The sequence below is a fragment of the Oncorhynchus nerka genome, linkage group LG24 (assembly GCF_034236695.1).
Source record: "Oncorhynchus nerka isolate Pitt River linkage group LG24, Oner_Uvic_2.0, whole genome shotgun sequence".
In the NCBI taxonomy this organism is placed as follows: domain Eukaryota; kingdom Metazoa; phylum Chordata; class Actinopteri; order Salmoniformes; family Salmonidae; genus Oncorhynchus; species Oncorhynchus nerka.
This window is the reverse complement of record NC_088419.1, coordinates 71,022,178-71,048,680: the sequence shown is the minus strand read 5'-3', so window position 1 is coordinate 71,048,680 and position 26,503 is coordinate 71,022,178. Positions and strand designations below refer to the sequence as shown.

Below are 26,503 nucleotides of genomic sequence, written 5' to 3'. Positions count from 1 at the left end.
GTTTCAATAGCTGTCCATACACGTCAATACATTTCCTAGAAATAAAAATAGATTCCCTAGAAATAAATATTTAGAATATGTTTGAGCAGGCATCTAAGTTTGCATGGTATAGAAAGCTTCTTTCAGCGCATCTGAGTTGCAAGAGGAGCAAGCATCCACCCTCAACCTTCAACCCTCAGGCTTTCCTCACCCTCGCTAATCACATGAGCAAAGGAGTGGCATCTACGGGCTACAGCTCAACTCAGAGAGAGCACATGACTATGGCGTGCGAGCACATGCACACACCCTGGAAAAAAATCTGTCACGCTCCCAGCAAACATGGGGGAATCCGAGTCAAGGTTTTTCTAGTATGCAACGATGAGATATACTACTGTTCCTTAACAAACAGCAACATGCGCAGCAGTGACACAGATGAAAGGAACAGTCCAGACTCCGCCGAGAAGCTCCCAGGATGCCGAGACACCTTCTGGGGTGAGCAGTTTGCCAGTTATGCCCTCAGGGGTCCCATCCCCCCAGTTAAACTAGAGAATGGTTTCAGTGCAAATCTTTTAAAAATAGAGCTCTGCATGGCCAAGCATGTGTGTCAGTGACTGATGAGTGACCATCTGCCTGTGTTTGTCCTTTTATGTCAGTAAGAAACTCACTGACTGTTATCTGAGCAGTTTAGCATCAGCGGTGAACTAGACTGGAAGACTTGGGGGAAAGAGGGAAACATGGAGGCAATTCCACGCCAAAAAGACCGGAAATATTTTTGGTATCTCAGATTGTTTTGGCAATTCTCAGTTACAAACTTCATTGGGAGGAATGGTGTTTGACATGCTTTTTCCATTTGTTTTATTTTTACATCATGATGAAAGTGGCAATTTTAGATCCTTTTTAGACCTATACAAGACACTATGATACTTGAACCATATATGATACAGATAACATATTGGTGTCATTATACTCTGTATAGTGTGCTCTAAAATATGGAGTATGTCTAGATTCAGAAATGTAAAAAAAAATCACATTAATGTATTCAACATAAAAAATATGAATATCTCATAAGCATATTTTTTCTTTAGCTTATTTTTAGACATATTGTTTGAATCAATATACTCATCAAACATGTTAAATTTGGGCTCTGTAGTACTTTTGAAGATATGACCCAATTTATACATAGAAATGTACATTATAGGATGGTTATTAACCAATCATAGCCCTTCTTTAGGATTGCGCATTCAGCAAATCACCAGCAAAGGGAGTTACCTAATGAATCCATTTTCCCATTCACTGTGTTGGTGGTGCTCATCAAATGTATTATAACTTAAAAATTAGCAGAGAGCCTACTCTGGAAATTGGATGTACTTGTAGAGTACATTGTTTCAAACAATATGTCCTTGTTCGAACAACATATCTTTGTTCCAACAGTTTAATGTTCTAAACAATATGTATTTTAGGGCTATCCTGGCATGGAATCGCCCATGGATAGCAGTATGTCATCTGCATAGAGGCTTAGTTTGACCGTCTCTTTATCAATCTTAATCCCTTGTATCCTTTTATCAACTCTAAGTAAGCAGGCTAAGGGTTCTAAAGACAGAATGAAGCGCAAAGGTGAGAGAACGCACCCTTGGCGTGTTCCTCTGTGGAGGATGAAGGCATCTGACATCAGACCATTAGCGCAGATTTTGGCTGTTGGTGACTTGTATAAAAGTTATATATTCTTAATAAAGTTTGCCCCTAAACCAAACTCTTTTTATTTAACTAGGCAAGTCAGTTAAGAACAAATTCTTATTTACAATGACGGCCTACCCTGGCCAAACCCGGACAAGGCTGGGCCAATTGTTCACCGCCCTATGGGCGTGGATTCGAATCAGGGACTGTAGTGACACCTCTTGCACTGAGTTGCAGTTCCTTAGACCACTGCGACACTCGGGAGCCCAAACTCTGAGAGTGTTCGAAACAAATATGCCCATTCTATGCTGTTGAATGCCTTCTCCACATCCAAGGAAACTGCCCCTGGCGTAAAAAAAGACTGTGCATGAGTTTCCTCATGTTGTCTGCTACTTGTCTAGTTTTTACAAAGTCAGTTTGGTGTTTGTGGATTGGTTTGTGTAACATTTTATCATCTATTATCTTCCAGCTAATATCTTCCCAAATATTTGATTATTCACGTTTAAAAGTTGAATTGGTCCTGGTTTTGGTCTTGGAAAAGTACCTCTCTCTTTCGCCACAAGGTATACCTTGAGTAGTTGATCTGGAAGTATCTCAATAAGAATTTGATTAAAGTCTTTATAAAACATAGAAGACTTCATCACATGGGAATTTATTACTTGTAAGTGATTGAATTGCTTCGGTAATCCCCTCAATGCATATATCTCCCTATAATGTGTCTGTCATCTAATGTCAGTTTGGACAAAATAATCCACATTTATAGGTGGTGGACTGTATTCAGCTTGAGTTGCACTTTCTTTTGCCCTCAGAACAGCCTCAATTTGTCGGGGCAAGGACTTCAAGGTGTTGAAAGCGCTCCACAGGGTGCTGGCCCAAGATGATTCCAATGGTTCCCACAGTTGTGTCAAGTTGGCTGGATGTCCTTTGGGTGGTGGACCATTCTTGATACACACGGGAAACTGTTGAGCATGAAAAACCCAGCAGTGTTGGAATTCTTGATACACTCAAACCGTTGTCATGTCCGTTCACCCTCTGAATGGCACACATACATAATCCATGTCTCAATTGTCACAAGGCTTAAATATCATTCTTAAATATCAACAAGTGGCATCAATAAGGGATCATAGCTTTCCCCTGGATTTACCTAGCCAGTCTATGTCATGGAAAGAGCAGGTGTTCCTAATGTTTTATATACTGTGTAGGTGTGCATAGTAGTCGTTAAATCTACTATTGATCCCACTTGGATCTGTGAATATATTCTTATTAGTAGATGAAATAGCAGCGAAGAGATGTGAGGTTGCCTGTTTTTTTTATATCTATGAGCTAGTATTTTAACAGCTTTGTCTCCTAAATAATAGTTCCAGGAGTATACATTTTTTTAAACGATTTTTGTTCAGTAAATCCCCCAGTTCCATTTAAGATTTAATGAGATTAGGATTGGCTTGATGTTGTCTTTCAATAACAGTCAAAAGCTCTGTTAATTATTCCATTATTTTTAACCTTAGTTTTTTCTGTTGAGTGGCATGACTGATGATCCAGCCCCTGACAGGTTTTTTAAGAACAAATTCTTATTTTCAATGACGGCCTAGGAACAGTGGGTTAACTGCCTGTTCAGGGGCAGAACAACAGATTTGTACCTTGTCAACTCGGGGGTTTGAACTTGCAACCATCCGGTTACTAGTCCAACGCTCTAACCACTAGGCTACCCTGCCACCCCAGGTTGCTTTATAGGCCTCCTAGACAGTAGGACATGAGTTAATAGTTGCTGCATTTGTTTTGAAAAATGATTCAGTCTTATCATTGAGTTCAATGAATTTACAGTGGGGCAAAAAAGTATTTAGTCAGCCACCAATTGCGCAAATTCTCCCACTTAAAAAGATGAGAGGCCTGTAATTTTCATCATAGGTACACTTCAACTATGACAGACAAAATGAGAAAAAAAATCCAGAAAATCACATTGTAGGATTTTTAATGAATTTATTTGCAAATTATGGTGGAAAATAAGCGACCTCATCTTTTTTTGCACAATTGGTGGCTGACTAAATAATTTTTTGCCCCACTGTAGATTTAATCTCAATCAATTTAGCTTCAATCTAGTACTTCTGGGAAGGTTGTTAGAGTAGGTAAAAGAGAGCGATGAGAGCATGATCAGAGAGTAAGACGTATCTTAGCCTCGGAGGTGTTACTTAAAATATCTTGAGGACCAAAAGGAATCAATTCGAGAGTAGCTCTGATGGGGGTTGGAATAAAATATATAATCCCTCTCCCCAGAGTGTCAGTCTCCACACATCAGATAGATCCCACTGACCCTTTGCACATATCTGTTAAAACTTTTGATATTCATATCTGTGGGAGAGGATCCATTTGACATGTAACAGGGGTTGGGGACAGCATTAAAGTCTTCTCCTAATAATATAGGAAGACCCGAAAATGTGTCACTGCACAGATCTGGGGAATGGTACCAACAAATGTATGCAGCATTGAAGGTCCCCAAGAACACAGTGGACTCCACCATTCTTAACATGCAAGAAACCAATGCTTTTACGGTTACAGAAGTCAACAAATGCACCTGGGGAGTGGGAGTGGAGCTAGGCACTGCAGGACATGGATTAACCTCCACATCACCAGAGGAACAGAGGAGAAGTAGGATAAGGGTACGGCTAAAGGCTATACGAACTGGCCGTCTAGCACATTTCTGAACAGAGAGTAAAAGGAGCAGGTTTCTGGGCACAATAGCATAGATTCAAGGCATAGTGTACAGACAAAGGTAAGGTAGGATGTGAGTACATTGGAGGTAAACCTAGGCATTGAGTAATGAAGAGAGAGATATGGTCTCTAGAGATGTTTAAACCAGGTGATGTCATCGCATATGTAGGAGGTGGAACAACATGGTTGGTTAAGGCATACTGAGCAGGGCTAGAGGCCAGAGGCCCTAGCAGTTAGCTAGAGGCCCTAGCAGTTAGCAGAACGGGCAGGCAAGCTAGCAGTTAGCAGACCGGGTTAGCAAGCAAGCAGTTAGCAGGGGCTAGCAAGTTAGCCTTTGGGGGACGTCGCGATGGGGGTAAGTCTGTTTTTGCCTCTTCGTGCGGTGACGTCGATAGACCAGTCGTGGAGTTAGTAGGGTTCCAAGTAGCTCTAGGTAGCTAGCAGGCCTAGCAGGTTAGAATAATGGGCCTTCAGCGGGCGTCGAGCCTGAGGGGCCTGTTGTAATCCTCGGGCAGCTTATGTCGGTATTCCAGTCGTAGAGGATCGGCGGGGTTCCGTGCCCCATACCGGCAGTAGAAGGGTTCCGGATATTGGAGCCCAGCTAGTTAGCTAGCTAGCTTCAGTTGAGGTATTCCAGATCCGAAGTAAATATAAATACTTTTGAGGAAAAAACAGATCCATGCTACATTGGGTGAGGCGGGATGCAGAGGAGAGTATTTAGAAGTTGAGGTTTAGCAAAATATTTTTAAAAGATATGCGAAGAAAAAGTTGTAAAACGATATATACAACGGACACGACAGGACAAAGACGTCTGACTGCTACGCCATTATGGATTGGAAGGGGGGTGAGTGTAATCAGTGTGAAATGGTTAGCTAGTTAGCGGGGTGCTCGCTCACTTTTTTTTCCCAAGATGGCATAGCAGTTCAGACGTCTTTTGTCCTCGTCTTGTCGTGTCCCGTATATATATATATATTTAGAACTTTTTTCACATACCTTTTTATATATTTGTTTTAATTTTCCATAAACTCATCTTCAAAACACTCTCCTGCAACCCGCCTCACCAATTTATATTTATAAAAAATATATATTATTTAACTCAAATCTGTAATCCTCCAAGAAGCTAGCCAGAAACTAGCCAGAAGCTAGCCAGGAGCTAGCCAGAAGCTAGCCAGAAAGCTAGCCAGAAGCTAATCAGAAGCTAATCAGAAGCTAGTTAGCTTCTTTACTGGCTAATTGTTAGTATTCAGCTAACCACGGTTTGTGGTCTTCAGCTATCCTTTAGCTCGAAAATCTATCGCCAGTTTTGTACGGCGCAGCGCGGCTCGGAACAGAACATACCGGACCAATTTTTCTCTCCATGTGCCTGGATTTCTACCGCTAACTCTGGACATTCATACCTGGATCTCACAGCTAGCTAGCTGCTATCCGTGTGACTATCGGCTTTCTTCGATTCCGGAGCAAACATAAATTATTCCGGAGCTAGCCAGCTGAAGAGTTCCATCAATCACTCCTGGGCTACAATCACCTATCCGGACCCGTTTTACTGCCTACGCGGAGCCCCACCGGGCCTTCAAAACTGGACTGCCGACGTTATCTACCCGAAGGAGTTATCCGGCTGGCTCCTCCGTCGCGACGTTACCTGAACAAACCATCTGCGGCCCGCTAACCGTTAGCTGTCTTAACGGCTGCTATCTGAATAGACAATCGGACAAATTTTTTATTTATTTTTTATTATTATTATTTTTTTTTTTCTTCTTGGGCCTCTATAACTATATCTATTTTTTTTGTTTTTTTGTTGTGTGATTTGGATTAATCCCCTCTAACCAAACGGAACCCCACTAATCTACTAACGGAACGCAAGAGGTGGCTAATAACAGACCTCCATCCTATGCTAGCTTGCTACCGATGGCCTGGCTAGCTGTCTAAATCGCCGTGACCCCCAACCAACCTCTCTACTCACTGGACCCTTTTGATCACTCAACTAAGCATGCCTCTCCTTAATGACAATATGCCTTGTCAATTGCTGTTCTGGTTAGTGTTTATTGGCTTATTTAACTGTAGAGCCTCTAGTCCTGCTCACTATACCTTATCCAACCTATTAGTTCCACCACCCACACATGCAATGACATCTCCTGGTTTCAATGATGTTTCTAGAGACAATATCTCTCTCTTCATCACTCAATACCTAGGTTTACCTCCACTGTATTCACATCCTACCATACCTTTGTCTGTACATTATACCTTGATGCTATTTTATCGTCCCCAGAAACCTCCTTTTACTCTCTGTTCCAGACGTTCTAGACGACCAATTCTTATTGCTTTTAGCCGTACCCTTATTCTACTCCTCCTCTGTTCCTCTGGCGATGTAGAGGTGAATCCAGGCCCTGCAGTGCCTAGCTCCACTCCTATTCCTCAGGTGCTCTCTTTTGACGACTTCTGTAACCGTAATAGCCATTCATGCATGTTAACATTAGAAGCCTCCTCCCTAAGTTTGTTCTATTCACTGCTTTAGCACACTCTGCCAACCCGGATGTTCTAGCTGTGTCTGAATCCTGGCTTAGGAAGACCACCAAAAATTCTGACATTTTAATCCCAAACTACAACATAGAACTGCCAAAGGGGGCGGTGTTGCAATCTACTGCAAAGATAGCCTGCAGAGTTCTGTCCTACTATCCAGGTCTGTACCCAAACAATTTGAACTTCTACTTTCAAAAATACACCTCTCTAAAAACAAGACTCTCACCGTTGCCGCCTACTATAGACCACCCTCTGCCCCCAGCTGTGCTCTGGACACCATATGTGAACTAATTGCTCCCCATCTATCTTCAGAGCTCGTGCTGCTAGGCGACCTAAACTGGAACATGCTTAACACCCCAGCCATCCTACAATCTGAACTTGATGCCCTCAATCTCACACAAATTATCAATGAACCTACCAGGTACCTCCCCAAAGCCTTAAACACGGGCACCCTCATAGACATCATCCTAACCAATTTGCCCTCTAAATACACCTCTGCTGTCTTCAATCAAGATCTCAGCGATCACTGCCTCATTGCCTGCATCCGTAATGGGTCAGCGGTCAAACGACCTCCACTCATCACTGTAACAGTAACAACACATCCGCTATGCTGATCCTCAACACAGGGGCCCCTCAGGAGTGCATGCTCAGTCCCCTCCTGTTGTCATGGTTCACTCATGAATGCACGGCCATGCACGACTCCAACACCATCATTATGACTCAGTGACTCAACAGTGGTAGTCCTGATCATCGTCAAGGACAAGACCGCCTATAGCGAGGTCGGAGACCTGGCCGTGTGGTGCCAGGACAACAACCTCTCCCTAAATGTGATCAAGAGAAAGGAGATGATTGTGGTCCCAGAGAAATCTGGTGGTCCCAGCGCGCACGACCCACGTGGAGTTCCAGGTCTCCGGTAGCCTCTGGAACTGCCGATCTGCGGCCAACAAGGCAGAGTTCATCTCAGCCTATGCCTCCCTCCAGTCCCTCGACTTCTTGGCACTGACGGAAACATGGATCACCACAGATAACACTGCTACTCCTACTGCTCTCTCTTCGTCCGCCCACGTGTTCTCGCACACCCCGAGAGCTTCTGGTCAGCGGGGTGGTGGCACCGGGATCCTCATCTCTCCCAAGTGGTCATTCTCTCTTTCTCCCCTTACCCATCTGTCTATCGCCTCCTTTGAATTCCATGCTGTCACAGTTACCAGCCCTTTCAAGCTTAACATCCTTATCATTTATCGCCCTCCAGGTTCCCTCGGAGAGTTCATCAATGAGCTTGATGCCTTGATAAGCTCCTTTCCTGAGGACGGCTCACCTCTCACAGTTCTGGGCGACTTTAACCTCCCCACGTCTACCTTTGACTTATTCCTCTCTGCCTCCTTCTTTCCACTCCTCTCCTCTTTTGACCTCTCCCTCTCACCTTCCCCCCTACTCACAAGGCAGGCAATACGCTCGACCTCATCTTTACTAGATGCTGTTCTTCCACTAACCTCATTGCAACTCCCCTCCAAGTCTCCGACCACTACCTTGTATCCTTTTCCCTCTCGCTCTCATCCAACACTTCCCACACTGCCCCTACTCGGATGGTATCGCGCCGTCCCAACCTTCGCTCTCTCTCCCCCGCTACTCTCTCCTCTTCCATCCTATCATCTCTTCCCTCTGCTCAAACCTTCTCCAACCTATCTCCTGATTCTGCCTCCTCAACCCTCCTCTCCTCCCTTTCTGCATCCTTTGACTCTCTATGTCCCCTATCCTCCAGGCCGGCTCGGTCATCCCCTCCCGCTCCGTGGCTCGATGACTCATTGCGAGCTCACAGAACAGGGCTCCGGGCAGCCGAGCGGAAATGGAGGAAAACTCGCCTCCCTGCGGACCTGGCATCCTTTCACTCCCTCCTCTCTACATTTTCCTCTTCTGTCGCTGCTGCTAAAGCCACTTTCTACCACTCTAAATTCCAAGCATCTGCCTCTAACCCTAGGAAGCTCTTTGCCACCTTCTCCTCCCTCCTGAATCCCCCTCCCCCCCCCTCCTCCCTCTCTGCAGATGACTTCGTCAACCATTTTGAAAAGAAGGTCGACGACATCCGATCCTCGTTTGCTAAGTCAAACGACACTGCTGGTTCTGCTCACACTGCCCTACCCTGTGCTCTGACCTCTTTCTCCCCTCTCTCTCCAGATGAAATCTCGCGTCTTGTGACGGCCGGCCGCCCAACAATCTGCCCGCTTGACCCTATCCCCTCCTCTCTTCTCCAGACCATTTCTGGAGACCTTCTCCCTTACCTCACCTCGCTCATCAACTCATCCCTGACCGCTGGCTACGTCCCTTCCGTCTTCAAGAGAGCGAGAGTTGCACCCCTTCTGAAAAAACCTACACTCGATCCCTCCGATGTCAACAACTACAGACCAGTATCCCTTCTTTCTTTTCTCTCCAAAACCCTTGAACGTGCCGTCCTTGGCCAGCTCTCCCGCTATCTCTCTCAGAATGACCTTCTTGATCCAAATCAGTCAGGTTTCAAGACTAGTCATTCAACTGAGACTGCTCTTCTCTGTATCACGGAGGCGCTCCGCACTGCTAAAGCTAACTCTCTCTCCTCTGCTCTCATCCTTCTAGACCTATCGGCTGCCTTCGATACTGTGAACCATCAGATCCTCCTCTCCACCCTCTCCGAGTTGGGCATCTCCCGGCGCGGCCCACGCTTGGATTGCGTCCTACCTGACAGGTCGCTCCTACCAGGTGGCGTGGCGAGAATCCGTCTCCTCACCACGTGCTCTCACCACTGGTGTCCCCCAGGGCTCTGTTCTAGGCCCTCTCCTATTCTCGCTATACACCAAGTCACTTGGCTCTGTCATAACCTCACATGGTCTCTCCTATCATTGCTATGCAGACGACACACAATTAATCTTCTCCTTTCCCCCTTCTGATGACCAGGTGGCGAATCGCATCTCTGCATGTCTGGCAGACATATCAGTGTGGATGACGGATCACCACCTCAAGCTGAACCTCGGCAAGACGGAGCTGCTCTTCCTCCCGGGAAGGACTGCCCGTTCCATGATCTCGCCATCACGGTTGACAACTCCACTGTGTCCTCCTCCCAGAGCGCTAAGAACCTTGGCGTGATCCTGGACAACACCCTGTCGTTCTCAACTAACATCAAGGCGGTGGCCCGTTCCTGTAGGTTCATGCTCTACAACATCCGCAGAGTACGACCCTGCCTCACACAGGAAGCGGCGCAGGTCCTAATCCAGGCACTTGTCATCTCCCGTCTGGATTACTGCAACTCGCTGTTGGCTGGGCTCCCTGCCTGTGCCATTAAACCCCTACAACTCATCCAGAACGCCGCAGCCCGTCTGGTGTTCAACCTTCCCAAGTTCTCTCACGTCACCCCGCTCCTCCGCTCTCTCCACTGGCTTCCAGTTGAAGCTCGCATCCGCTACAAGACCATGGTGCTTGCCTACGGAGCTGTGAGGGGAACGGCACCTCAGTACCTCCAGGCTCTGATCAGGCCCTACACCCAAACAAGGGCACTGCGTTCATCCACCTCTGGCCTGCTCGCCTCCCTACCACTGAGGAAGTACAGTTCCCGCTCAGCCCAGTCAAAACTGTTCGCTGCTCTGGCCCCCCAATGGTGGAACAAACTCCCTCACGACGCCAGGACAGCGGAGTCAATCACCACCTTCCGGAGACACCTGAAACCCCACCTCTTTAAGGAATACCTAGGATAGGATAAAGTAATCCTTCTCACCCCCCTTAAAAGATTTAGATGCACTATTGTAAAGTGGCTGCTCCACTGGATGTCATAAGGTGAATGCACCAATTTGTAAGTCGCTCTGGATAAGAGCGTCTGCTAAATGACTTAAATGTAAATGTAAATGTACAGGAAAAAGAGGACTGAGCACACCCCCATTCTCATCAACGGGGCTGTAGTGGAGCAGGTTGAAAGCTTCAAGATCCCTGGTGTCCACATCACCAACAAACTTGGTCCAAGCACACCAAGAGAGTCATGTAGAGGGCACAACTAAATGTATTTCCTCCTCAGGAGACTGTATATATTATAATATAATATTGGACATGGGTCCTCAGATCCTCAAAAGGTTCTACAGCTGCAACATCAAGAGCATCCTGACTGGTTGTATCACTGTCTGGTATGGCAACTGCACTACAGAGGGTAATGCGTACGACCCAGTACATCACTGGGGCAAAGCTTCCTGCCCTCCAGGACCTCTATACCAGGCGTGTCAGAGGAAGGCCCTAAAAATTGTCAAAGACTCCAGCCACCCTAGTCATAGACTGTTCTCTCTGCTACCGCATGGCAAGCGGTACCGGAGCGCCTAGGTCCACGATGCTTCTACCCCCAAGCCATAAGACTCCTGAACATCTAATCAAATGGCTACCCAGACTATTTGCATTGTCCCCCCCTTTACACTGCTGCTACTCTCTGTTGTTATCATCTATGCATAGTCACTTTAAAAACTCTACCTACATGTACATATTACCTCAATTACCTCGACTAACCGGTGCCCCACACATTGACTCTGTACCGGTATCCCCCTGTATACAGTCTCCCCTGTATATAGTCTCGCTATTGTTATTTTACTGCTGCTCTTTAATTACTTGTTACCTTTATTTCTTATCCTTATTCTCTTTTTTAACTGCATTGTTGGTTAGGGGATTTTAAGTAAGAATTTCACTGTAATTTCACTGTCGCATTCGGCACGTGACGAATAAAAATGTATTTGATTTTATTTGACATTAGGCCTAGCTCACTCATTAATGTCTTAATTAAAAGTATGGATTGCCTCATATCTGTTTGTTTTCCCCTTATGCCATAGTTTGTACATCTCATTTGTCAGTAGAAACCACATTTGTTTAAGCAAGCCTGATCCACCTCTACGCAGACGACACCATTCTATATACTTTCGGCCCGTCATTGGACACTGTGCTATCTAACCTCCAAACGAGCTTCAATGCCATACAGCACTCCTTCCGTGGCCTCCAACTGCTCTTAAACGCGAGTAAAACCAAATGCATGCTTTTCAACCGATCGCTGCCTGCACCCGCATGCCCGACTAGCATCACCACCCTGGATGGTTCCGACCTTGAATATGTGGACATTTATAAGTACCTAGGTGTCTGGCTAGACTGCAAACTCTCCTTCCAGACTCACATCAAACATCTCCAATCGAAAATCAAATCAAGAGTCGGCTTTCTATTCCGCAACAAAGCCTCCTTCACTCACGCCGCCAAGCTTACCCTAGTAAAACTGACTATCCTACCGATCCTCGATTTCGGCGATGTCATCTACAAAATGGCTTCCAACACTCTACTCAGCAAACTTGATGCAGTCTATCATAGTGCCATCCGTTTTGTCACCAAAGCACCTTATACCACCCACCACTGCGACTTGTATGCTCTAGTCGGCTGGCCCTCGCTACATATTCGTCGCCAGACCCACTGGCTCCAGGTCATCTACAAGTCCATGCTAGGTAAAGCTCCGCCTTATCTCAGTTCACTGGTCACGATGGCAACACCCATCCGTAGCACACGCTCCAGCAGGTGTATCTCACTGATCATCCCTAAAGCCAACACCTCATTTGGCCGCCTTTCGTTCCAGTACTCTGCTGCCTGTGACTGGAACGAACTGCAAAAATCGCTGAAGTTGGAGACTTTTATCTCCCTCACCAACTTCAAACATCAGCTATCCGAGCAGCTAACCGATCGCTGCAGCTGTACATAGTCTATTGGTAAATAGCCCACCCATTTTCACCTACCTCATTCCCATACTGTTTTTATACTGTTTTTTATTTTTTATTTATTTATTTACTTTTCTGCTCTTTTGCACACCAATATCTCTACCTGTACATGACCATCTGATCATTTATCACCCCAGTGTTAATCTGCAAAATTGTATTATTCGCCTACCTCATTCCTTTTGCACACATTGTATATAGACTGCCCATTTTTTTCTACTGTGTTATTGACTTGTTAATTGTTTACTCCATGTGTAACTCTGTGTTTTCTGTTCACACTGCTATGCTTTATCTTGGCCAGGTCGCAGTTGCAAATGAGAACTTGTTCTCAACTAGCCTACCTGGTTAAATAAAGGTGAAATAAAAAAATTAATAAAATAAAAAGCAAGCCATATCAGCTTTATTTTGTTTTTCAGGCAGTAAATGAGGCTGAATGAACTGTTTCACTGCCAGACAAGGCTACGCTGATAGCCAGGTGTATCAGTGGTAAGGATTCACTCCATGGTGCTGAAAAGAACAGCTTTATGTTGGCCCTAACAGTTTGTGGGCACGGTTTGTCACCATTATAGTGCAATTAATAATATGGTGGAATGTGTTGTGTTGGGTATAAAAAAAAAGTTAAAAATCTGTTTGTCCCCACCAAGATTTACATGCTAAAATCACCACTGGGCCTAAATGTTTTGATAAGGTTTGTATCACATCTAAAGTGGCCAAATAACTTAAAATGAAGCACATTAATCCACTTTACAATGGGTGTAGAGCCTAACTGACATACATAAGCAGCGTGTGAGTTGGGGAAGATGATTACACCATAAAAATGCACCTTTATAATAAAAGCATTACATGCATATTCGCATTTTTGGTCACTTTTGAGAATGATGTTTTCCTGCTAATGGAACATTCACCTAATAGTTTATCCACATTTGAAGCTAAACGTTCTCATCTGTTGCATCAGGCTCATTGCTTAAAACAGGTTTTTTGATGCTAGTGGTTGTATTAATTTGGGATCTTCACATCCCACAATTGTCCTAGACTATGTTTGGAATATTTATTTCTTACACAGAATAGAAAGCTGTTTTACTATAGGGGATAGTAGATTGACATAGGCTAGTGCTTTTGCTGTTTGTTAGGCCTACTGATCTTGTTGGCTGATGAAAAGTAAATGTGGACAGTTCTTCCAATATCTTCAATATGCGCCTCGGAATTGGATAATTCAGTTGAGTCCCGATGTGTCTGTCTTCACTTTGAGAAAGACCACGTGACAGAGCCATGTGAGTCAGAGGTGCTTCAGCACACAGTGAAGAAAGAGTGAATTATAATTATTATATTCAGCCCAAGGGCTTACATTGGTTTTATTAGACTTTTTAAAATGTAGATGTTCCAAAGGTCTGCATCAGTGGCTTTGGAACATAGGCTATGTATGGAAGCCAGGAGATGCTAAATGTGTTATTTGCTTGACAATCACCAGCTGACCAAATGTCATGACCACCACAGCCCTATGTACAACGGCCCTTATTTTAAAGTCACACAAAAACATATAGGATGGCAGATTCAGACCTAATGTATGTAGCGATCGAAAGAGAAGCGTAATTAAATTCAAGGTGAGTCGTCAGGTAATCAGCCGTTGGCAAGTTCAGACAGAGCCAGGGATGGAGGAGTAGAGATGGTAGTGGCCTGATCCTGCCCATCCTCCTCACTGAGAGGATAGTCAGAGTGGGAATCAGAGAGGGGGGCCTGGGGCCTGGTGTGTTACTGAATTTTAGGGTGTGTTATTGATAACAGTTACTGGGAATGTACTGTCTGTACCTCTGTGATAGGGTGGAATCGCCTAATCCTGTTATGTGTGGGCATGACTGTGTATGTCAGCAATTATTCCTGGATAAACACACCCTGTAGAAATGAGTTGGTTCTTAAGAGGTAAGTTTTGCATTGCCTTGCCTTACCTCAAGCAGAGCACTTTGCACTGTGTTTATTAATAAACCCTGAGTTTGACGGTAGATTTCAGTTATCGTGGTTATTTCGTTCACACTTTTACTTTGTCACTATTATAATTTGCATGAGTTATGTTACGGGTCTCATTACCATCCCCCCCTAGACTGTCGGGCCAAAAGGGATTCGTAACACATGGTGAAGCCCCAAACTTGCCCTCGCTAGAAGCCTGTGTTTCAGACATAAGGAAGTGGCTGGCGGCAAATGTTCTACTTTTAAACTCGGACAAAACAGAGATGCTTGTTCTAGATCCCAAGAAACAAAGAGATCTTCTGTTGAATCTGATAATTAATCTTGATGGTTGTACAGTCGTCTCAAATAAAACTGTGAAGGACCTCGGCGTTACTCTGGACCCTGATCTCTTTTGACGAACATATCAAGACTGTTTCAAAGACAGCTTTTTTCCATCTACGCAACATTGCTACAATCAGAAACTTTCTGTCCAAAAATGATGCAGAAAAATGTATCCATGCTTTTGTTACTTCTAGGTTTGACTACTGCAATGCTCTACTTTCCGGCTACCTGGATAAAGCACTAAATAAACTTCAGGTAGTGCTAAATACGGCTGCTAGAATCCTGACTAGAACCAAAATATTTGATCATATTGCTCCAGTGCTAGGCTCCCTACACTGGCTTCCTGTTGAGGCAAGGGCTGATTTCAAGGTTTTACTGCTAACCTACAAAGCATTACATGAGCTTGCTCCTACCTATCTTTCCGATTTGGTCCTGCCGTACATACTTACACGTATGCTACGGTCACAAGACGCAGGCCTCCTAATTGTCCCTAGAATTTCTAAGCAAACAGCCGGAGGCAGGGCTTTCTCCTATAGAGCTCCATTTTTATGGAATGGTCTGCCTACCCATGTGAGAGACGCAGAATCGGTCTCAACCTTAAGTCTTTACTGAAGACTCATCTCTTCAGTAGGTCATATGATTGAGTGTAGTCTGGCCCAGGAGTGTGAAGGGGAATGAAAAGGCACTGTAGCAACGAACCGCCCTTGCTGTCTCTGCCTGGCCGGTTCCCCTCTTTCGACTGGGATTCTCTGCCTCTAACCCTATTACAGGGGCTGAGTCACTGGCTTACTGGTGCTCTTCCATGCCGTCCCTAGGAGGGGTGCATCACTTGAGTGGGTTGAGTCACTGACGTGGTCTTCCTGTCTGGGTTGGTGCCCCCCTGGGGTTGTGCCGTGGCGGAGATCTTTGTGGGCTATACTCGGCCTTGTCTCAGGATGGTAAGTTGGTGGTTGAAGATATCCCTCTAGTGGTGTGGAGGCTGTGCTTTGGCAAAGTGGGTAGGGTTATATCCTCCCGGGGGTATCATCGGATGGGGCCACAGTGTCTCCTGACCACTCCTGTCTCAGTATTTATGTCTCCAGTATTTATGCTGCAGTAGTTTGTGTCGGGGGGCTATAGTCCGTCTGTTAGTCTGTTATATCTGGAGTATTTCTCCTGTCTTATCCGGTGCCCTGTGTGAATTTAAGTATGCTCTCTCTAATTTTCTTTCTTTCTTTTTTCTTTCTCTCTCTTGGAGGACCTGAGCCCTAGGACCATGCCTCAGGACTACCTGGCATGATGACTCCTTGCTGTCCCCAGTCCACCTGGCTGTGCTGCTGCTCCAGTTTCAACTGTTCTGCCTGCGGCTATGGAACCCTGACCTGTTCACCGGACGTGCTACCTTTCCCAGACCTGCTGTTTTCAACTCTCTAGAGACAGCAGGAGCGGTAGCTATACTCTGAATGATCGGGGAGTATGAAAAGACAACTGACATTTACTCCTGAGGTGCTGACTTGTTGCACCCTCGACATCTACTGTGATTATTATTATTATTTGACCATGCTGGTCATTTATGAACATTTGAACATCTTGGCCATGTTCTGTTATAATCACCACACGGCACAGCCAGAAGAGGACTGGCCACCCCTCAGCCTGGTTCCTCTCTAGGTTTCTTCCTAGGTTATGGCCTTTCTAGGGAGTTTTTCCTAGCCACCGTGCTTCTACACCTGCATTGCTTGCTGTTTGGGGTTTTGGGCTGGGTTTCTGTACAGCACTTTGATATATCAGCTGATGTAAGAAGGGCTATATAAATACATTTGATTTGATTTGAATATGCATATCCTTGCTTCAGGGCCTGAGCTACAGGCAGTTAGATTTGGGTATGTCATTATAGGTGAAACTTGAAAAAAAGGGGCTATCCCTATCCCTTTAAAAAGGGGGCTATCCCTTTAAAGACAGGAAGTAAACCAAAGTGGTGGAGCAAAACGAAAACAGAGAAGATCAGGTAAAGTATTGTTTGTCAAGAAATCAAATAGGGAGAGTCAACTAAAGGTGTTAACCCTCCACATCTCTCCAGTCAACTGGAGCACTGGGCCAGCACAGATGACTAACGAGATGACAAACCAACAAAGGTGTAGCATACTGACTAACGAGGTGACACCAATCGATTTGCCCCACATGCTAATGTCCAACCTCGAAATATAAATGGAAAAGCCTGTAACACTGATTGTCTAGTCACTTTTACCTCTACCTACATGCACATATTAACTTAAATACCCTTGCATATTGACTCCGGAACCGGTACTTCTTATATATTGCCACATTATATATATATATATGCATTGTTGTGAAAGGACTCACAAGTAAGAATGTCATGGTCAAGTCTACACATGTTGTATTCGGTGCATGTGACAAATACAATTTTGAGAAAATCAAGATATCATTTTTAGGCCATATCGCCGAGCCCTAGAGGTGAGTTTTGCGTTGCTTGGCCTTACCTCGAGCAGAGCACTTTGCAGACTCCATGAGAAAAACACAGACACCTCACTCTCCGGAAGGCTCAGACAACATCTCTCTGGACCCATTCCCGGAAACTTAGCATTCGGTCTTTTTCACATTGACCCAGATATACACTGATAAATGGATGCCTCACAAACTGATAGCTGTGCTTGTGAACAATGGACTATTAGTGAATCTCACAACCAGGGCCAGCACCAGAACTAATCAGGTGGATGGGCCTCCGACGGGATTTTCTACAAGGAATATGCCTCCCGAAAAAAGCTTCTCCCAAGTGGGTGTGACACCTACTCCCGTTGCCTGCTGCACTGCTGCTTGGATTCCACCTTGCGACCTGTTCATCGTCTGCCCTGGCCTTTCTCCCCGTCTGGTATAGGTACCCCCGCCACACTCCCCCTCTCTCCCGAGCTTCCGCTCGCCGCCAGTACACATGCACTGTTGAGGCGAGTGACTGAACTTACAATGGCTAGCCCCAGGTTGTTATATTTTTCACTTGTGCTTTATGCAATTTGCTTCATGACTCCTAAGTGCTTTGTTGACTATGAACTTGCTTGTTTACCCAATCGTGGGACAGTCTGTTTGTTAACAAAATCGGGACTCTGGTTACATGGACTCTTGGCCTCCCATCCTATTCTAACCATCTCTTTACTGGTTTGTATTCATGTTACCTGAAAAAATTGCTGTACAATATGATCTTGTTGCCATCTAATGCACATTCAAATGTTGTAAATCAACTCTGCAGAGCTCTCCCTGTCCTCTGCTGTGCCCTGATTGTATTACTGCTGATTATATCTGGAAATGTGTGTGTACACTCTGGCCCATCTACTGTTGCTAGCCCTAATTCTGATTTGTGCTCTGATATCTGCATCACTGATTTCTACTCTTGTAAAAGCCTGGGTTTTCTGCACGTTAACATCAGAAGCTTATTACCTAAAATTGATCAATTGAAAGTGTGGGTTCACAGCTACAATCCATATGTGTTGGTCATTACTGAGGCATGGAGAGTGTTTTGAACACTGATGTTAACCTTTCTGGTGTCATGACATTGGCCTAGGGGTAGGTTTATGACAGTCATAAATACCTCTTCCCCCCCTTTTTCCTCTCTCTACCCTACTGATGTGACATTTGAAAATCCCTTGGTTAATATAGAGATTCTGGGAACATCAGAAGTTGGGGGGAAATGAACCATATTTTGGTAATCCGACCAGTTGAACATATGGGGTACTTAATGAATATGATGTCAGTTCGGTTGTCATCTGAGACATTCTCATCAATGATAGGATGACAAACTCTACAGTGGAAAGTCTGCACATTGTAGTTATCGGATTCACATGGAATTGTTGTTCAATTGAAATGTTTGAATATAAAATTATTGGTGAAAAGATTAAATGTAATTTTAGCTTCCAAATGAGAGATTTGGGTTTTCATAATGTTAGAGCTCTGCTCAAACAGTGACCCGCCCCTGTGAAGAGACATGGGCTGTAAACTATGAAAACACACTATATAAAGCCTTGAAGAAAAATTTAACCTCCTGTTCTGAGGATGTGAGGACGACGGTCCATACATTAAAAGGACTAACATGTCAACTGTTCCGGGTACGTTAGGATGACGATCCGATGTCAGAATGGTTCAGATAATAACTACAGAACAAAGCCAACCTCAGTGTGAGCTTTGTTTGCGAATGGTATGAACTTTGAACTCTTATTCACTACAGAAGTGATAGCTCCTAGCCGTTGAGTTCGCAACAGCAGCTAGGAAAGGACAGGCCGAGTATCCCGTCTACCACACAACAACGACACTACAACATCCCGTTCACCACCAGAGACACATATTTATTGCATTTTCCTTTTCCAAGTGGGCGGTAATTTAGAATGCATAAGATACTGTATTTACAATAGAGACATCACTTCTCCCTTTGTTCTTCAGTCTTCCCGCTCTTTCACTCAAGCCCAACCCCCTTTTTTCTTTGGATAACCAGCTGTCATATCTGTTCTGTCCGCTAGGGACGATTTCCTTTATAACATAATTTGTCATCAAGGTATGATTCATTCTGTGTATATATAATTATGTGTGATTAGTTAGGTATCTAGTAAATAAATAATTAAACCCATTTTTGTATTGCTGATTCAACTTGTTAGCCATCGTTCGTGAAGATAACCAAGAATTTCAACTTTCAGATGAGACTGAAATAAGATGACGATTAATATTGATTGCTATTGATGTAAAACATTACTAGGTCTTTAAGAGTTTAGTCGGAAGATAACAGCTCTATAAATATTATTTCGTGGTGCCCCAACTTTCTAGTTAATTACATTTACATGATTAGCTCAATCAGGTGATATTAATTACAGAGAAAGTATTTTATAGAATAGCATGTCATATCACTTAATCCGGCATAGCCAAAGACATGACACTGATTATAACCTTTTTCGGCAAGCCAGATCTTCCAACGGTGGTGGAGTGGCAATCTTTACCAAGGAACACCTTCAGCGCTCGGTTGTCTCCACCAAGTCTGTCCCCAAACAATTTGATTTGCTGGTTTTACGCATAACATTTTCAAATAACTCTTTGTTGACTGTTGTTGGGTGTTATCGGCCACCATCAGCACCAGCCTGTGCCCTAAATGCCCTAAGCTCTCTCCTGGCCCCTTACACTAAGTCTGAATTTGTCCTGCTAGGTAACCCGAAACTGGGACATGATTAAACCACCTGACCAAATCCTAAAGCAATGGGACTCCCCTCCCTATCTTTACAAATAATCCTGATAGGTATCAGTCTGTTTTCTGTAATGACCTTAGTGATCACTGTTTTACAGCCTGTGTTCGTAATGGCTACTCAGTGAAACGACCTTTCCTGACTTGTCATAGACGCTTGCTAAAAAACTTGAATGAGCAAGCCTTCCTTCATGATCTGACCTCTGTAAATTGGTATAGAATAAGTTTGATCCCCTTCTGTCGAAGACTCTTGGATCTTCTTTTTGATATTTTCAGTGGTATCGTTAACAAATACCCGCCCATAAATTAAACGAATATTAACAACAGGTTCAGCCCCTGGTTCGATCATGATCTGGCAGAGGTACTCCACCTCAATAATTCCATCTGGCAAATTGCTCAGCAGACGCATACTCAGACTGACTGGCTCTCATTCAGGCAAATTAAAAATAAGTGCACTGACAAGGAGCACAAGACTGAGTACTTTAGTCAAGATTCCTATTTGACTCTGCCATGCCTCCTTGCCCGTCCAATATTTCCTCATCTTCCATCCTAATGTGACTATCCCTGATGCTCCCCCCTCTTTTTCCCATGGCCTGCCACAAAGTTTCTCCCTGCAGGTGGTCACTGAGTCCGAGGTGCTAAAGGAGCTCCTTAAACTTGACCCCAAAAAAACATCTGGTTCAGATGGTTTAGACCCTTTCTTCTTTAAGGTTGCCAAGCTTATCTCTGACCTTTTTAACCTGTCTCTCCTCTCTGTGGAGGTTTTCATTGCTTGGAAGGCAGCCATGGTGAGTCCTTTATTTCAAGGGAGAGATCAAGCTGATCCTAACTGTTGTAGGACAATTGCTATTTTGCCCTGTTTATCAAAAGTGTTGGAAAAACGTGTCAATAATCAACTGGTTTCCGCTCAGGTTATGGATGTCACCTCAACCTTAAAGCTCCTAAATGATGTCATCATTGCCGTTGATTCAAAGCAATGTTGTGCTGCTATCTTTATTGACTTGGCCAAAGCTTTTGATACGGTACACCATTCCATTCTTGTAGGCCGGCTGAGGAGTATTGGTGTCTCTAAGGGGTCTTTGGCCTGGTTTGCTAACTACCTCTCTCAAAGAGCGCAGTGTATAAAGTCAGAACATCTGCTGTCTCAGCCACTGCCTGTCACCAAGGGAGTACCCCAAGGCTTGATCCTAGGCCCCAAGCTCTTCTCAATTTACATCAATAACATAGCTCAAGCAGTAGGAATCTCTCTCATCTATTTATATGCAGATGATACAGCCTTATACACAGCTGGCCCCTCCCTGAAACGCTCTACAACAAAGCTTTCTTAGTGTCCAACAAGCTTTCTCTGCCCTTAACCTTGTTCTGAACACCTCCAAAACAAAGGTTGTGGTTTGGTAAGAAGAATGCCCCTCTCCCCACCGGTGTGATTACTACCTCTGAGGGTTTAGAGCTTGAGGTAGTCACCTCATACAAGTACTTGGGAGTATGGCTAGACGGTACACTGTCCTTCTCATTACATATCAAAGCTGCAGGCTAAGGTTAAATCTAGACATGGTTTCCTCTATCGTGATCGCTCCTCTGTCATCACAGCTGCCAAACTAACCCTGATTCAGATGACCATCCTACCCATGCTAAATTACGGAGACGTAATCTATAGATCGGCAGGTAAGGGTGCTCTCGAGTGGCTAGATATTCTTTACCATTCGGCCATCAGATTTGCCACTGATGCTCCTTATAGGACACATCACTGCACTCTATACTCCTCTGTAAACTGCACTTAGGTAGCTTGTTCCCACCTGTGTTTGTGGGTAGTTGTTTTCTGTTTTTGTGTGTCTGCACCAGACAGAACTGTTTTGGTTGTTCTATTTGTCTTTTGTATTCAGTGTTCAGTTCCAAATAAAAAGATGAACATGTACCACGCTGCACCTTGGTCCTCACCTTCTTCCACCAACGACCGTTACACTTGCCTAGTTAAAGGTTCAATTAAAAAATATATTTTCAGGACAGAGAAACCAGACATGCTCATTGCTCGCATTGAGCACACCAAACAAAAGACAATTAAAACATGTACAAAACTTGTAAATTATAGTTATGACTTGTTTCTAACAAGTGTAGCAGGTTGTTAACTCTGCAAACAATGTTTTCACTACACGAATGTAATTAATACATGCATTAAAATAAATTAATGTAACTAAAAAAGGGGAATAATGGTACATTTACTAGGCCTACTGGTGACATACTATGAAATGGGGAACCGATCAAAATAAACAAAGGGCAAGCAATTCACACAATGAAATAACAAATGCGTAAGAATGCTGAGCGCATTCTGGAGTTATACTCAAGACACATTATCTTTCTACATATTTTTTAAGCTTTTCAGTGACAGCCACAACTCAATAATCAGCTAGGCCTATTGTCACGCATGCTGCCAAAATTGTGGGCTTCCCAATGAACTAGGCATAGGCCTACACACTTGTTATTTTAAACAATCCACAAATATTTTCCTCTGCGGCTAAGTCATGTTCTGTGGTGAAGTATTTCGATTTATTTTTATTTAGACAGGGGTAATTCTATAATTTTGGCAAAACATCAATTTACTTTAGGGGAGGCCAGCATCAGAACAGTGCACTGTGCACAAGCCAAGATTGTTTTTACAATTCTCATGTGCACTGTAACCAGAGATCTGTATATAATGACGAGATGTTCATATATCCGCCCTAACAATGGGAGTTGTTGTCCCAAATGCGGGAAGGCAAGCGACAAGTTTAGGTCTGCATATTTTGGTGAGAATGATCCCTCTCAATTCGCCTCTTCCTCTCTTCTGAAACTATTCAATTCAATTCAAGGGCTTTAATGACATGGGAAACATATGTTAACATTGCCAAAGCAAATAAAGTAGATAATAAACAAAAGTGAAATAAACAATGAAAATGAACAGTAAACATTACACTCACAGAAGTTCCAAAAGAATAAAGACATTTCAAATGTCATATTATGTCTATATAGAGGGTTTTAATGATGTGATAGTAGTTCAAATACAAAAGAGAAAATAAATAAACATAAATATGGGTTGAATTTACAATGGTGTTAGTTCTTCCCTGGTTGCCCTTTTCTTGTGGCAACAGTTCAAATCGTGCTGCTGTTATGGCACACTGGTATTTCACCCAGTAGATATGGGAGTTCATCAATATTGGGTTTGTTTTCGAATTCTTTGTGGATCTGTGTAATCTGATGGAAATATGCGTCTCTAATATGGTCATACATTTGGCAGGAGGTTAGGAAGTGCAGCTCAGTTTCCACCTAATGTTTGGTCACTATTGGTTAGAGCCTGTAAGTAAGCATTTCACTGTAAGGTCTACACCTGTTGTATTCGGCGCACGTGAGAAATACACTTTGTTTTGATTTGATAAAGCATCAGAGCGAGGAAAACAGCGCCCCTCTGTCTTACTATAGGTAACCCATGTATCTGATGCTGTCTGGACAGAAATAGTATGACATGCCACACTATTTTTGTCCAGACAGATCAGATACATCGTCTGTCTACCCATACGGAGACAGAGGGGCACTGTTTTCCTCGCTCTGATACTTTATCTGAGATTGATGCGTCTTTCTGTCTTTCTATCACGTCTCGGTCAAACAAATGATCAATATTTCAATATTTTATTTGGACGGGCAAGGAGGTACGCTAAGGCGGACCAGACCCCTAACTCCCACAGATAATTCCAGCCATGCTCACAACTATTGCTCCAAAGCTTTAGCACCTGAGACTTCACAACATGTAAACATTATGGAGTACAATTGGGGAAAGTATATTTCAGATGTTCAAAAGTTAACCAAAAATACTTTTTCAACATGTATTTTTTGGGGTAAACAATGTGTATCACACACACATTAAACACACAACAAACATATGTGTGACTTAAAGTCATTTTATGAATTGTAGGTTTAAAAACTAAGCAAATATATCAATTATCCCCGTTTCTCAAGCATAAAACTGGAAGTGCTTTTTGTATCTAAGAATGACTTATGTAATACCGCCCTCTGGTGGATTTACTTATTCACACATTCTAAAAAAAACAATTCATGCCCATTGTTGAAAATATCATTTTGACAGCTAAACAATAATGAAACTTAAAAATGTGCATTTATAATGACAGATACATCATCTGAATGAACTTACCTACTGGATGTTATCCTTGTATGGGGAAACGATCATGCTCCCTAGATGCCTTATCTGAGACTGTATTCAGTGTATTCTGTTCATGAAATTGTGTCATGGCGGTTATATGAAGTAGAGTGACAACACTACATCAATAACCAATGTCAGATACACCACCATTAGGTTCTAATATTTCAGACTTGGTTGTACAAAGTGAATAGGGGTATTGTTTTTTTTTAATGTTTTGCGGCAAGGTTCATGTAGTATGGTTTGGTAGCTCGTAGTATGGTTTGGTTGGTCGTCATGTTGTGTAAGCTGGTCTGTAGTTTCTTTTTTTTTGTAGTACACTGAATTTGTAAACTATAGGGCACTGTTGGGTCATGAGTCACTGGTCATTTGTACAAGGCAGACAGGTAAGGTGGAAGCGAACCACTCTATTTCGTCCCTTTGTTATATCAGCACCGAGGGGGTGACCTTGACAATGTATTGTTAAAATGAGAGGCTGCCTGGATTTCGAATTTAAAGACCCTTGCTGCCTTCGGTCTAAACATAGCAGCGTTTGTCATTATCCTGATGAAGACAGCTTGTCTGTCGAAACGTTGGTTATTAGGTTATTCAATAATTACCTCTGAGCTCCAAGAATGTGCGGCTCTCCTTCTTCTTTTTCAAGTGTTCTACTCAGCTAGCCAGCACCTCGCCTAAACATGTGTGTGTTTCTTTCGCCTCCAGACAGGTGAGGTGACCAGGAAGTAGCATGCACAGGTATGGAGAGCATTATAGAGATAGATAGAGGACTCATCTTTATATATGTGCCATTATAGCATCTGTGACAGCATGGGCAGCGTCATTGAGGATTCAACCCATAGGAATCCCCACCCAGGCGACTACTTTTACTACTTTAAAATGGTGTTGCCCGTGCTAAAACAGACTTTAGGCCACTAGAGACATCTATCATTCTCTATTGGAACGCATACAGTTCTTACTTTTGTAGTCGCTAACCATATACCTCAATGTGGCTAACCTAGTCAAAAGTTTCTGATAGCCATCCTAACACAGTTGGGATTGCAAATGTTCATAAATGCATGTAAACGCTTATTAGCAGCAAAGATTAAAACATAGCAATAATTCCATACAGGCAGCTGTAGGCCTAACTTCTTCAGGCAGAAGTTTGCATCTTGTAGCTCCAACTCCAAAAAGTTCTGGGACACTGTGAAGTCCATGGAGAACAAGAGCACCTCCTCCCAGCTGCCCACTGCACTGAGGCTAGGTAACACGGTCTCCACCGATAAATCCACGATTATCGAAAGCTTCAATAAGCACTTCTCAACGGCTGGCCATGCCTTCCGCCTGGCTACTCCAACCTCGGCCAACAGCTCCGCCCCCCCCGCAGCTCCTCGCCCAAGCCTCTCCAGGTTCTCCTTTACCCAAATCCAGATAGCAGATGTTCTGAAAGAGCTGCAAAACCTAGACCCGTACAAATCAGCTGGGCTTGACAATCTGGACCCTCTATTTCTGAAACTATCTGCCGCCATTGTCGCAACCCCTATTACCAGCCTGTTCAACCTCTCTTTCATATCGTCTGAGATCCCCAAGGATTGGAAGCTGCCGCAGTCATCCCCCTCTTCAAAGGGGGAGACACCCTGGACCCAAACTGCTATAGACCTATATCCATCCTGCCCTGCCTATCTAAGGTCTTCGAAAGCCAAGTCAACAAACAGGTCACTGACCATCTCGAATCCCACCGTACCTTCTCCGCTGTGCAATCTGGTTTCCGAGCCGGTCACGGGTGCACCTCAGCCACGCTCAAGGTACTAAACGATATCATTACCGCCATCGATAAAAGACAGTACTGTGCAGCCGTCTTCATCGACCTCGCCAAGGCTTTCGACTCTGTCAATCACCATATTCTTATCGGCAGACTCAATAGCCTCGGTTTCTCGGATGACTGCCTTGCCTGGTTCACCAATTACTTTGCAGACAGAGTTCAGTGTGTCAAATCGGAGGGCATGCTGTCCGGTCCTCTGGCAGTCTCTATGGGGGTGCCACAGGGTTCAATTCTCGGGCCGACTCTTTTCTCTGTATATATCAATGATGTTGCTCTTGCTGCGGGCGATTCCCTGATCCACCTCTACGCAGACGACACCATTCTATATACTTTCGGCCCGTCATTGGACACTGTGCTATCTAACCTCCAAACGAGCTTCAATGCCATACAGCACTCCTTCCGTGGCC

The 26,503-nt window shown here is 44.0% G+C and overlaps 1 long non-coding RNA gene across 1 annotated transcript; it reads left to right on the top strand.

The window, feature by feature from the left end:
- Positions 1–277: 277 nt before the first annotated feature.
- Positions 278–22,035, top strand: LOC135564337 (uncharacterized). The gene is made up of 2 exons (XR_010460942.1): positions 278–471; positions 16,141–22,035. It is a non-coding gene; the product is annotated as an uncharacterized LOC135564337 (long non-coding RNA).
- Positions 22,036–26,503: the final 4,468 nt, after the last annotated feature.